Source organism: Balaenoptera physalus (assembly GCF_965194825.1).
Source record: "Balaenoptera physalus genome assembly, chromosome: 13".
In the NCBI taxonomy this organism is placed as follows: Eukaryota; Metazoa; Chordata; class Mammalia; order Artiodactyla; family Balaenopteridae; genus Balaenoptera; species Balaenoptera physalus.
The window spans coordinates 91924082-91938320 of NC_138892.1; the positions used below are offsets into that span (position 1 = coordinate 91924082).

General features: G+C 33.4%; 3 long non-coding RNA genes across 3 annotated transcripts in view; 2 read left to right on the plus strand and 1 right to left on the minus strand.

Annotated features, from left to right (window-relative positions):
- LOC309641249 overlaps positions 1 to 14239 on the minus strand; it is a 314747-nt gene that overhangs the window by 105354 nt on the left and 195154 nt on the right. The window lies entirely within an intron of this gene.
- The window catches only part of LOC309641246, a 265172-nt gene that overhangs the window by 96294 nt on the left and 154639 nt on the right, over positions 1 to 14239 (plus strand). The window lies entirely within an intron of this gene.
- Positions 1 to 14239, plus strand: part of LOC309641248 — a 30207-nt gene that overhangs the window by 4927 nt on the left and 11041 nt on the right. The window lies entirely within an intron of this gene.

Consider the following 14239-nt stretch of genomic DNA (forward strand, 5'->3'; position numbering starts at 1 on the left):
ATTGGATCCCAGGTCTAAAGCAGACAAATGAAAGCGGAGGCAGAATAGGAAATATATCCGTTATAATCCTCACATTCATTTGTCCAAATAAATCGCAAGTACATGGAACGCAATTTAGCTTATATACCTTATATGCACTGCCACACTGCAGAGAGTTGCATACATGGTAAATACCAAATATGTAAGTTTCATTTGTTGATTGAGTCAATAAATCCATCCAGAGAGAATTCATTCCTTTCACATATCTGACTTTTCTCTCCTCAGAGGAAGGTTATACTTCCAACCCTTTTGAAGTCAACAGGCATAAATCCTTCCCAAAACAGCTACATAGACCACTAGTGCCTACCGGGTAATTTTCTGCTCAGGGACAAACAGAAAAGAGGATACGGAAGACGGAGAGAGTTACTGTGTGCTACACATTCATGAAAACATACTCTTAGTTCCATTCTGGCTGGAAACAGAGAATTAGGCCAAGCAGTTCTTAATCTTTAATTTTTTGATACGTTGATTAATTCGATGGTACTAGCGTTTGTAATCTGCTTCAATCAAATAGATCTTATAGCTTGCTGATTTTCTAAAATATACTTATAAACAGATTCTTTGATTTTTACTGTAAGGCTTTGATTATGTCAGACATTGATATACTATATGTGGGAATCGGTGCAAGACCGTGGAATGCTGATTAGCATGAACCATAAATCAGATATCATTTGTTATGTGAATGAATAAAAATATGAATTTTCTACTCATTTCCAAGTTATCAGTGTGATTAACAGATAGCAAGAGGTCATATTTTTCTAAAATGCAGCACTGGTTCAAAATCCAAATCATTAACCATTTATCTCTTTCCAAATCCTTAATTGAAACTTTAAGGCAAAATAATAAAAATACTTTTTGAAATAGTATGAAATAAGTATACAACATATTTTCTTTATACATGTATGTCAAAGTTTACAAAGTAAGGAAAACCTGTTACACAGTCCTAGAGAGACAAAAAGTAGAATGGCATTGGCAAAAATGGGAGACACATAGAAGGTCCCAATAAAGATTTTGAATAAACCTTTATGATTTTGGAGAGCTAATTTCAAAGTTTAGATGATTAACTTTGCTTCGTAAATTACTATTTGCAAAACAGTAATAATTCAGGTACATGAGCATCTAATAACTAAGAATCCATTGCAAATGACACTGTTTCTAAGAAAAAGTTCCTGCCTTTTATCAAGTGTTTTATCCAAAATGAAGGAAAAGAAAAGGAAAGGAAGTAACCCATAGCGTGAATTTTGGTTTTTTGGTTGTGTGTTGTTTTTGCTCTCCCTATTCAGTTTATTTTCTTTCTGAACCCAGATATTTAACTAATCAACCCAGATAGTTTCATCAGTATACTAGATTTTTATTTTAAATAATACTGGATTTCATGGAACCAGTGCCTCTAAATAAGTTCAATGAAGCACAAGGACCTCTCAGAGAAACACTAAAAAACAAAATATAAATCACAAATTTAATTATTCTGCCTTTAAATATTAGATCATTTTTAAGTCTAGATTTTTATTCCAAATATCCTGATTAAAATTTATTATATCAGTAATTTTGTTGAAAATATCCATTGAGCCAAGTTCTCCCTGGTGCCAAAGTTACTCCCTAACAGTAAACATAACAGTTCCAAAAAGCAAAGTTCCAGTAGCCTCAGAGAGTTAACGCTTTCCTTGAAGGATTAACTTAAATCCAAAGAAAATACAAACCCATAAATGTAGAGATTTTCATTAAATGGAAATTAAGAAGAGCACTTTGGAGGACTGGTACAGAGAAGGCCACGTTGGAAAATATACTTTCAGTTGGAAAGAGTAATAACCATTTAAAAACTACTAAAAGGTCATTTAAACACAAATATTATATGAAGTCTATTTGACCATACTTTTCAAAATTGTTAAGAAAATTGGGGATTTTTAAAAACACAATATGCAAACTTTTTAATGCGTATATATTTTTTTCCCCTCAGACTCTTAAAGCAAGCTGAATTTCCCCCTAGAGCTCTTGTATCTATGCACTTAAAAAAAGCCTTTAAGCCTAATCTCCTTGGCTCAGAATCCCATGGATGGTTTGCATGGTGTTAATGAAGTTAATTACTCAACCTGTGGTCAGGATGCCAAACCACCTCATGTCCTCGGGGACCTTATTCTATCTGTGGCAATCTCTTTCTTCAATATCTTCAACATCTTTATTTACCCAGCCAGGTTGGCACCCTTAATTGTTCCTTCTCTGCAGGGCAACAGGAGCTCTATAAGAAGCATGGTGGCTATGTTCCCAACACACAGGCAATTTCTCCAGGATCTAATTCCTATGGTCCATTTTAATGCCTTTCAGGACAGCTTTATTTACACTGTTTTTATCCTATTGCCTTGAATCAGGAGTCTCCCTTTAGATTCATTAAAGTTGAAAATCTGCCTGCCTTTGATTTTCTCTCCCCTCTCAGAGGACTTTTTTCTTTGTTCTGCAGCCCAGAGGCCAGCCCTGCTCAGCCCTCCTCCAGCTGGTGCTTCCTAACTCTTGCACCCACCTCATGGCCTGGTTGGCCCCTATTTATCTACATATAGAGTTAGCCAAAACCGAATCTTTTCTTACAGCTTTTAAACATATTCAGGTATATCCTACCTAAAAAAAAAGAAAGAAACTTCCATTACTTACCCCAAATCCGTCTGTATTCTAATTCCTCTCTCTCCTTCCCCTTTTGATCAAGCTCCTTGAAGGTGTAACCTACCTTCAGTCTCTACTTCTTTACCCCACAGGCCCCAGAATACTGTTCCCCACAGCACACTGAACTTGCACCATCCTCCTAATCACTAGCTCCGATGCATATTCTTCTGAATTTATTTTACTTAAACTTCTTATGGCCTGAGAATCTATAGACTGTTCTTTCTTTCTTGGAATTCTCTCCTATGATGTGTGGCCCTTTTTTCCTTTGGCTTCCCAAGCAGGTCAGAAGGGGGAGTGAGAATGGCTTTAAATACTAAAGAAAATGACCTCAAACATAAATAAAGGCATAAAATATGAATGTTCATATGACTTGTAATCTGTCCAGAATATTCCTAATTATTCTCAACTGATTATTTTTCAGTAAAAATTTACCAAAAAAATCCCTTGTCAATTTATCCCCCAAATACACATATTTTAATTAGTATCATCTTATACTTGTGGATTAATTTCAAGGAAAATTGACCTCTTCACTATATTGATTCTTTTTATTCGAGTAAGGTATTTTTCACTGCTCTTTCAAATCTTTCTCTATGTCCATCATTAGAGTCCTGCATAATAATAGTTAAACTTATTTCTAGATATTTTGTCTTTTTTGTTATTACTATATGAACTTTGAAACCTTGCCAAATTCTCTTACTATTTGCAAAAGTTTTTCAGTGGATTTTCTGAAGGCCTTCCAGATGTAAATTATATCATATCATTCATTAATTTATTCAATAAATAATTATCAAGTACTAATATGTGCTAGGCATTAATCTAAACACTAGGGAAAGAGCAATGATCAAAACAGACAAATTCTTGTTCTCCTGGAGCTCATATTCTAGTAAAAAAAAAAAAAAAAGCAGGTTAAAAATTAAATATGCAATATGTCAAGTGATCATAAATACTTAGAAGAAAAATAAGTTAGGGCAAGGGAATAGAGAATGACAGTGGCCAAGAGCAGTTATTATTTAAATTGGGTAGTTACTAAACTTTGGCCTGAATAAAGAAGGAAGTGAGCCATTTCAATAACTGGGGAGAGGAGAGAAGCAGAACAGCAAGTAGAAAGGAACTGAGTAAGGGATGTGCTCAGTGGAGACCAGTTGGCTGATTGTAGGTGGGAGCAGTAGCAAGAAGGACCACATAGTATCTCATGGGTTTTGCATTTTATTCTGGGAGACATGGGAAGCCAAGGTTGAGATTTGTGAGGGAAAATGGCATAACTGAACTATTATTTTAAAAAGATACCTCTGGCTGTTTTGTGGAAAATGATTGGAAAGTAGGAGGCTAAAGCTCGGCTGCAGAGGGAAATGGTAGAGGTGAGATGGTGGTGGCTGAAAAGAAGAGGTACCAGGGAAGGTGGTGAGATGTGATCAGACTTGAGATGTATTTAGGTTTAACAGGTAGATTCACTGATGAATTGTAAACGGTATGTAAGAGAAACTGAGGAGTATAAGAATATATATTTTTTTCAGTAAAGTATTTGCCATTCTTATAATTTACTTTATCATTGGTTCTGTCCTTGTCATTTCTAAATTTGTGTCTTTGTGATTTCTCCAATTTTCTTTGAGAGCTAGGCAAATAGTTTATCTATTTTATTGTTATTATTTCTCATCAATTTTAGAATTTATTTATTGTTTCTAATGTATTCTCTTTTATTAATTTATGCTATTTTTATTCCTTCCTACTTTAAAAATAAATTTTGCCATAATTTAAAAAATATTCATCTGAATACCTAATAATATTAATTTAATTTCTTCTTTCAGAGTAACCTAAAGATTTATGGCTATAATCATTTCTCTAACCACAGTTTTTGTCACGTAGCATAGGTTTTTCTGGATCTAAAAGCTTGTTTTTACTTTCCAGCTATAAAATTTTGGCCTAGATTTTCTCTTCAATGCTAGAGTTAATACTAGAGTTAAGAAAGAAATTAGAACTTCAAATTATTTTCTTATTTAAAATTTTGTTATAAATTTCTATTTTTATTGCATTATAGTCAGAGAATATTGTCTGTAATATTTCTACTTTTTAGGATTTATTGAGATTCTCCTTGCACTCATCTAGACAATTTTGGGAAACAACCCATAGAGACTTGAAGGGAAGGAACATTCTCTGTTATCAGGCCACAGAGTTAAACAGTCAACTATTAGTTCTATTTAATTAATGTTGTTATTGAGATTCACTATATCCTTGTTTGTTTTATTTATTTATTTATTATTTTGCCTGTCGTGTCATATGATTTATAAATCTCCTACTATTATTGTTCCCATATATTGGGAACTTATATATATATTGCCTCTTGAAGGTGCTAAATTGTTTGTGGTTTTGATGTTGTTTTATCTGGGACGTGAAGATTCACGATAGGGCATGATGGAGCACCTGGAATTAGACAAAGCATATGTTAAACATAAAGAGAAAAGCTGAACCAAAGAATAAGTCTGGGTATCAGATTGCTGCTAAAGGCAACCAGGGCATGAAAGTATAAGATCCTGGGGAGAGAGAAATGGCTCAGGAAGTCAAGTGGACATTTTGCAGTGTTTTTTCCCTTGGTGCCCTTGGCCATTCAGAGCATGGAACAAGAGGCTGGGGGATCCAGGAAAAGGCCAAACAGATGTCCCTGCTAAGAGGTAGAAAAACAAACAGAACTTTTGACCATCCCACAAGGCTGGAGAGACATAAATTAGAGACCTGAGCTGCGAGCCCAGTGAGAAAGGAGGGGAAAAGAACAACATCCACACTCTGCTGGTTTCCCCTCATGACATTGATTGATTTCTGCAGCTACATGGGGAAAGGGATCTAAGAAGCCAAGCAGAACGTCTTCGAAAAACAAAGAGAGTTTTTGGCAGTGTCATAGTACTTAGGAGACAGGGACTTGAGTTTTGGACACCCCGGAAGAAAGGGGCCCAAGTGTAGATCCTGGGCTTTCAATTAGATTAGAATTCCTTGGGAGATACACCTTGGGAACAGGGTTCAGAGAGACCCAGATGGAGCCTTAGAAAAACTGCAATCCAGCCTTGAATTTAATTTCTGATTGGATTCTGAAGGGAATCCACTCTTTCTGCTCTTTGAGGAAGATGATATAAGCAAGCCTCTACATTTTTCATACAGGACATCAGACACTGAATCAAAAAACACTATCTATGCCAAAAAAAACAAAAACAAAACCCAGGACTATCTGACCTCACACCAAGAGAAAAAGTAGTTAATAAAAAGAGATCCAGAGGTTATCTAGATATTGAAATTATCAAATAAGGACATTCAAGTATCATGACTAATATGTTCAAGAAAATAGAAAGAAAGATGAAGAAAATAGATGAAAAAGTGGAAAATTTCACCAGGGTATTTAAATCTTAAAAAAAGTCAAATGGAAGTTACAGAAATGCAAAATGCAATAATTAAAATTACAAACTTGATTAAAGGATTAGACAGAGAACAATAGTTAACTGGTGAAGTGAAATACAGATCAAAAATTTTCATACTGAAACACAGAAGAATAAAAAAAGATTAAAAATAAAGAAATATATATAAGAAAAATAATTAAAATGTCTAACATATTATCAGAGTACAGAAGGAGACAGAGAATCAAGCAAAGCAATGATTACAGAGAAAATGGTTGAGGGAAGTCATCAAGTCGCAGATTCATGGACTCTTGGCACACCGTCAGGATGAAAGCAAGGAAGGTGAAGTCTCCACATAGCATGATCAAACTGCTAAAAGCCAAAAACAAAGGGAAAATCTGAAAGCACCCAGAGATGTAGGGGGTTGGGGGCATGTGAGAAATACATTACTAAAAAGAGCAATAATAAGACTAACAAGTGATTTTCAACAGACGGAATGAAAGCTATAAAAGAATGATACAACACCTTGAAGGTACTCAAATCAATATCTACCCATCATAATTCTATATAAAGTGGGGGAAAAAATCCAGAGACCTGCACTAAAAGAATCACTAAAAAGATTTCTTTGGCAAAAATAAGATGATCCCTGGGACTTCCCTGGTGGTGCAGTGGTTAAGAATCTGCCTGCCAATGCAGGGGACACAGGTTCGAGCCCTGGTCCAGGAAAAGCCCACATGCCGCAGAGCAACTAAGCCCGCACACCACAACTACTGGGCCTGTGCTCTAGAGCCCACGTGCCACAACTACTGAAGCCCGCACGCCTAGAGCCCGTGCTCCGCAACAAGAGAAGCCACTGCAATGAGAAGCCCATGCACCAAAACTAGAGAAAGCCCACATGCAGCAACGAAGACCCAATGCAGCCAAAAGTAAATAAATAAATAAATTTAAAAATAAATAAATAAATAAGATGACCCCGTATTCAGTGAGAAATAAAGAACAATTGAAATGATAACTATGTAGTAAGTATAACTTAATATTGACTGAGCAAAATAATAATAATTTTTTTTAGGTTTAATTATATATGCAGAGTTGAAATTATGGCAATAACACAAAATAACACGAATAACACAAAAAGGGTAAATGGAATTTAAATGGTCTAAATTCCAAGCATTATTGGGGAATGGTAAAGTTATATTTTATAACTTGACTATATAAGCAAGGTATACATCTTGTAATCTCAAAGTAAATAGTAAAAAGATAGAAAAACAATATATAATTAACAAATTACCAGAGGTGAAGAAGGAATATTAGAAAAAAATTGATTAATCTGAAAAGAGGAAGATAAAGGAAAGGAAACAAGAACATAAAATAGGGAGAACTAATTTTAAAAATACAAAGATGGTAAATATAAACTCAAATATACACTAATTAAATAAAAATTAATGAAATATTCCCAGATTATGAAAAACAAAAACAAAATCAAGAACAATCCAAGCCCATGTTCTAATAAAATACAGGAAACTGAACGGTTGAATGCAAAAGGCCAGAAAAAGATGTGTATGCAAATAGTAACCAAAAGAAAGATGGTATAGCTATGCTAATATAAATTTTAAAAGACTTTAGTAAAAAAGCATGACTAGAAATCAATAGAGATGATTCCTAATGATAAAGAGATCAATCCAGCAGCAAATGTAACAGTGTTAACAATCTACATATACCTAATAAAAAAGGATGGAAAATATATACACAAAAGTGACAGTGAAAAGGAGAAACACAAATCACAATCAATTTAATATAGCTCTCTTCGTTGTGATAGAGCAGGCTGACAAAATCAGTAGGGATAGAGAAGATCTGAAGCTTATCTATGGTGACAGACTCACCTTACGATCCACCATGTAACAAACTGTGCTAAATATTCTATTGCATCTCAAAGGGATGTGTATTAGGTAATTTTTGCGTGCACTGTTCTCACTGTCAATCTGGTCATACAGAGAACATTGCACTCAAAAGTTGCCCAAATTTACCATGGACCATAAAGTGAGTCTTGACGCTTTTTTATAAATTAATGTTATTGGTGTATAATTTACATATAGTAAGATGTATCCATTTTATATGTACAGTTGGATGAGTTTTGTTAAATGAATACAGTCATGTTGCCACTACCGTCCCGATTAAGGTACAGGATATTTCCACGATACCAAACAACTAATTCCTTCATGCCCCTTTGCAGTCACCCTCTTCCCAATCCCATGGAACCATGGATATGCTTCCCGTTTATTATACTGTATAGTGTCATGGATAAAAGTAAACTTACGGAGCCAGACTGCCTTGGTTCACCAAGCTCCACCACAACTTGTTGTGTAACTGTCCATAAGTCACTTAAACTTTCTATCCCTAAGTTTCCTCATCTGTAAAATGGAGAGCATGATAATAGTAACTTCCTGTTAGGGTTGTTATGAGGATTAAATAAATTAATGCGTATCAGGTGCTTATAACTGTGCCTAGCACATGTTAAGTGCTCTATAAGCATTAGCTGAATTCCTACCACTGCCCAGAGGAACTTTCCTTAGAGACCTATTGTTACATAAAGGAGGCGTAAGGATGGTACAGACAACTACTTTCTTTGTGAATTATTTGCTGTTCAGAATTTTAATAGAAAATATATTTGTAAAAGCAACTTCAATTGTTAAGCAGATTAGAAAATTCAACTGAAGATATAACGCTGCAGTTACATTTCCTTTACAAAGGCAAAAATGTATTGGAAAATCAGGATAATTAGGAGAATATGTTCATTCAGAAAAGAGAAAAATACTTTTAACACATTCTGTAGAAAACAAGAAACCCCTTTGTTGGTGTAAGTAAATTACATGTCTGTTAAGCAATAATAACAGTAATATTATCTACTTCCAATTCTTACTTTTCATGCTCATTAGCAAATAAGGAAGCATCACTAATAAAAGGTACTCTTAAATGCTATCTTCATAATATATGTCCTGGATAAGTGAACTAAATAGTTCAAAGAGGAAAAAAAAATCCCAGCTCATTTCTAGTGAGTAGAAACTACTCAGTCAAAAGGCATTTTTAAATCAAATCCTTACCTAGAATAAAATCAAGCATAATATGATGATTTTTTAAAAAAATAAATAAAATGATTAGTGGGTTATTTTGCTTTTAACTGATTTCTAACAACTACAGTCTCAGTTACAATTAATTATATAAATTACATCTAAATGTAAATGTCTTCTGACAGTTTTATAGTCAACTTCCGTGGTTCAGAAAAAGAATCTTAATCGATAACCAAGATAAACTTGGAACCAAATTAAAGATCTTGATATAAGTAGGAGAAAATGTGTAATTAGAATGGTATATAATGTATCAGCAACAACCAATTATGGTTTTAATTGAGTATTTCAATCTGAAAGCTGTTTTTAAAAGATATCTATCAATTTCAAAACTTGTAAAATAACAAAATTTAAATTTACATTTGCCACTTATTCCTGCATGTACACAATAAAAAATTTTGAATAAAAAGAAGAAATAAATCAACCAGGTGTTTTTGAGTAAACAATGCTTAGACTCAGATGTCATAAAATTGTTTTACTTGATACTACATAGATAAACTATCAGTCTTAAAACATTGTGCTTTACTTTAACCACCTCAGTAGTAAGGCAAAGGTCACTATATAAGAGAATATGTCTATGACCACCTTTATGCCAAAAATTACACTAAAGAAACTTAAAAGACATATTAAAAAACAACAGTGTATGTGCTTTATCTGATCCTATTTCAAATTTAAAAACTGGGGGAAAAACACGAGAAATGTGAACTGGATATTTGATGACTCTAGCAAATTTTTGCTCTTTTTAAGATTTGACAATAGAATTATGGGTTTGTTTAAGAGTCTTTGTCTTAAAGAAAGAAATGTTTACAGAAGAAACAATGTAATGTCAGGGATTTAACATAATGGGGCAGAGAAGATGACTAGTTGACAGAACAGATGAAAAGATCAGTCATATCTTGACAACTGGTCAATTTGGACAAAAATTACACTAGGTTCATTTACAATTCTCTCCTTTTGTATATGCTTGAGATTTTCCATAATAAAATAATTTTTTAGAAGATTTTCTAATATTGTCTTAAAGAGAACTCATTCATTGCATGAAAATAGAGAGATGATAAAGATTTGGTGTTAAATGTGTAAATATTTACCCCCTTCATATAGAGTTCTTAAACGTTAATTCATTAAGTGTGGAAAAAAACATAATTTGTGGGTTAATTCCTCTTCATTAAAAAATATTGCATTGACTATTTACAATAGCCAAGACATGGAAGCAACCTAGGTGTCCATCAACAGATGAATGGATAAAGAAGATGTGGTATATATATACAATGGAATAATACTCAGCCATAAAAAAGAAATACTGCCATTTGCAATATGGATGGACCTAGAGAATATCATACTAATTGAAGTCAGAGAAAAACAAATATTATATAATATTACTTATATGTAGAATCTAAAAATAATACAAATGAACTTATTTACAAAACAGAAACAGACTAACAGAAGTAGAAAACAAACTTATAGTTACCAAAGGGGAAAAGGTGGGGAGGGGTAAATCAGGAGTATGGGATTAACAGATAGACCACTGTATATAAAATAGATAAACAACAAGGATTTACTGTATAGCACAGGGAACTACATTCGATACCTTGTAATAACCTATAATGGAAAAGAATCTGAATATATATATATAAAACTGAATCACACCTGAAACTAATACAACATTGTAAATCAAATATACTTCAATTTAAAAAACTGCATTAAAAAATAACTTCATTGCAAGAGATTAGAATACTGTGTATCCTTTACTTTTCTTTTTGGTTTCTCCAAATACTGAAATAAAATCAACGATCCTACAATTTGGAATTTTATAATGATTTTGTTTAAAATAGAAGGCAGGGGAACTAGAAAAGATGGTGAGCTCTCAGAAAGCAGTAAGATGACTCTGACTCTATCACTGACTTGTACCCAGTGTTCCTTTTTGTTATTCTCAATTTTCTGATGTTGGCACCCATTGGCATTTATTTCTTTAAACTCTTTAAACACTGATTATTAAAAAGTATTGCTTTGTAGTCGACTGTGTCAAGTTAACCCAATGAAATTAAATGTCATGTGCTTTAGTGTGCAAACACCATTGTCTTCAGAGTTTAAAAATGTACTTAAAAGAATACAAGTGATGACCTCTAAGAAGCTTATAAAGTCTTTCATGATGTTTGAGGTAATCATAATAGGACTACATGTCTTCCCAACCTCCTGATAATCAAGCTTACAAGTTTCAAGACACTTTTGCTTACTTGGTGCCTAGAGAATTTGAGAAAAGAATTACTTTTCTTGTATCATGAATTCCTAATTTCTATATTTTGATGGTTTATTTTGAAGATTTCACAATAGCTGTCTCAGATCCAGTCAGATTTTTGCATCAGAGAAACTGGTACACTCATTTCCCTTCAAGCACTTTGATGTCATATGAGAGATACTTGCATCTTGCCAGAGTTTATCATGGTAAATTCAAGCTGTGACGGCATTGACAGAAAACCCAAATATCCAGATGAAGAGTGAAAAATCCAATGAATCATTTGAATGTTTCTATACAAGACTTAATTAGTTGAAAATGATTTCAGTTGCCTGTATTTTCAAATATGAAATCAGAACTCAAGAGATAAAATTCTGATTTTTTTTTCTTGTGGTCTATTTAAAGAGGCAAATGGCAATAAAATGATAACTGGAATACTGATGGCCTTTTGCATAAAAGGACACGAATGAGTATGAATATATCATGTATACAAAAAAAGAATGAACCTTTTTTTAATGGATTAAGTTTTTCCACTGCTTTTGTTTTTTGAGGAATTAGCTAATACAACTTCTTTTTTAAAAAAATAATTTAAAACTAATGTTTCTCTATAGTATCTCCTGAGATAATGATCTCTTACTTAATGATAATGAGCTCCTGAATTGCCTTAAATCCTTACTGTTAAATGCAATAAAGAATACATTTGCTGGGCATTATTTGAAAGCCTTTTATATGATTGCCTTAGTCACTTTAATATTAAATGTCTCCAGCCTGTTTTGCCAATAGAAGTTAATAACAACAGAAGAGCTGACAGGGGGTGTAAATTGTAGTTTTTCAATTCTGGTCCTTGATGATACGTCCTCTAGAAATCATTCAATGGAGTTTTCCAACTTATATGGTAGCAGTTTGGTTTCCAGTGATTAAAGAACTATTTAAAAGAGGTTAGTTGTGCTAAATAGGCCAAAATCCCCAACTCCTAAAACACACGGAAGGCTGGGCACCAACACAGCTTTATACATCCATCATTAGGTGTGATAACATGACATCCATTTTCTTAAGTGGTTTTATTAGCTTCACCTACTTGCAATAATTAATATTTAATAGCAAGGGAGAATTGCCAACAATTAGCTCCTGGAAAGTGGCCAATCTAGCCACGTTAAACCGATGTTTGCCCAGCAGAGTTCCCCAGGCTTGGTTATTAACCAAAATGAATAAGAAAGTGAGATTGTTGTTATGAAGTATTGCAGGGACTCATCAACCCAGAGTGGTTGGAAGGCTTCCTTTGAGTCACTTGGACACAGCCTCAAACTGCACAGGAAAATGAGCATCTGCTAAGAAAACCCAGTAACATACCTGTCTGAACTTGGGCAATAAGAAATGGGTCTTCTCTTTTTGATCAAAGAAAACATACAGAGAGGTAAAACGGCGGCATTTTGTGAGTACCTCACCAGGTATAATGAATGACGACTGTAGCCAGAATCCAAATATCCAAATGTCACAGAAAGCCAGTACACATGTATTTACCTTCTCAGCCACAGACTCAGATTCTATGTGTAGATTTAAATAAAAGAGTGTGTTTGTTATTTAAGGCTCTAGGGTCAGACAGATCTGAGTTTGAATTCTAGTTCTGCCATTTGCAAACTATTAGAAAAGAATCTTTCAAGCCCCAGTTTCATGACTGGTAAAATGAGAACAACAGTTGTACCTCATTTACCAGTTGTAAGAAGTAAAATAATGCCCATTAAAATATATCACTGTTCCTGGAAGTGTTCAATAATTTTTAACTACTATTCATGTTATTATAGTCAGTCATATATAGTTTCCAGAATGAGAAAAAGCAAAAAAACAACAACAACAACAACAAGATACCCAGTTAAATTTTAATTTCACATTAATAATGGATAATTTCTTAGCATAAATACATCCCATGCAATATTTGGAACAAACTTATTCTAAAAATTTTATCCATTATTTTTCTTAAATTCAGATTTATCTGGGCATCCTTATTTTACTGGCAACCCTATTTATACATCATGTGAGCAAGAAAATTCATTTGTCTGTGACTTAGTTAAAAAGCTGGGCATATATCCAGAGAAAACCATAATTTGAAAAGATATATGAACCCCAGTGTTCACTGCAGCACTATTTATAATAGCCAAGACATGGAAGCAACTTAAATGTCCACTGAATGGATAAAGAAGATATGGTATACATATACAATGGAATATTAGTCATAAAAAAGAAAGAAATAATGCCATTTGCAGCAACATGGTTAGACCTAGAGATTGTCATAGTAAGTGAAGTAAGCCAGACAGAGAAAGACAAATATCATATGACATCACTTATATGTAGAATCTAATTTTTAAAAATGATACAAATGAACTTATATATAAAACAGAAATACACCCACAGACATAGAAAACAAACTTATGGTTACCAAAGGGGAAAGTGGCGGGAGGGATAAATCAGGAGTTTGAGATCAACATATACACACTAGTATATATAAAATAGATAACCAGCAAGGACCTACTGTATAGCACAGGGAACTATACTCAGTATTTTGTAATAACCTATAAGGGAAAGAATCTGAAAAATATATATATATACACATATATATTTGAATCACTTTGCTGTACACCTGAAACTAACACATTATAAATAACTATACTTCAATTTAAAAAAAACCCTACTGATAAATAAAAGAGATCAAAGTCAGTCAAACAAAATGGACACATTAAAATTCCTTTTTATTTATCTTATTTAAAGAAATATTCCCTCAATCTTGACTCAGTGTCTCTGCACCTTAACTTCAGATCTAA